This window comes from Capsicum annuum, chromosome 3 (genome assembly GCF_002878395.1).
Source record: "Capsicum annuum cultivar UCD-10X-F1 chromosome 3, UCD10Xv1.1, whole genome shotgun sequence".
NCBI lineage: Eukaryota > Viridiplantae > Streptophyta > Magnoliopsida > Solanales > Solanaceae > Capsicum > Capsicum annuum.
In genome coordinates this window covers 19575170-19575609 of record NC_061113.1, presented here as the reverse complement: position 1 = coordinate 19575609, position 440 = coordinate 19575170, and positions in this window count along the sequence as shown.

Genomic DNA, 440 nt, shown 5'->3' with positions numbered 1-440 from the left:
ATCCACCCCCTACCCATCCATGCAGCTGCAAACAACTAAAAAAAAAAATCTTCTAGGAATAAAAAATTAGTCAAACTCGATTATGTTAAAAATCACAATATTTGATACAAGTATTTCATCAAACATCTGGAAGGCATCTCCAAAAAGGTTTCTTTGATATAATTTGATTTCAAAATCAACAATTCTTGTTCGATACCTCTACAAATTCTTAATTTTAAGATTTAACAACTATTGAATTACTATTTTCTAAGTTAGTATTAAAAATGTACAGCTAATTAATGGACAGAAAGAGAATTAGGTAGAGATGGTGGTGAGAACAATTGGGCAGAGATGGTGGTGAGAACGGTAGTGTGGGGGACGAGGTGGAGGTGAGGGGTATTGAAGAAGAAAGACTTTTCTTTTCTATATATATATATATATATATATATATATATATATAT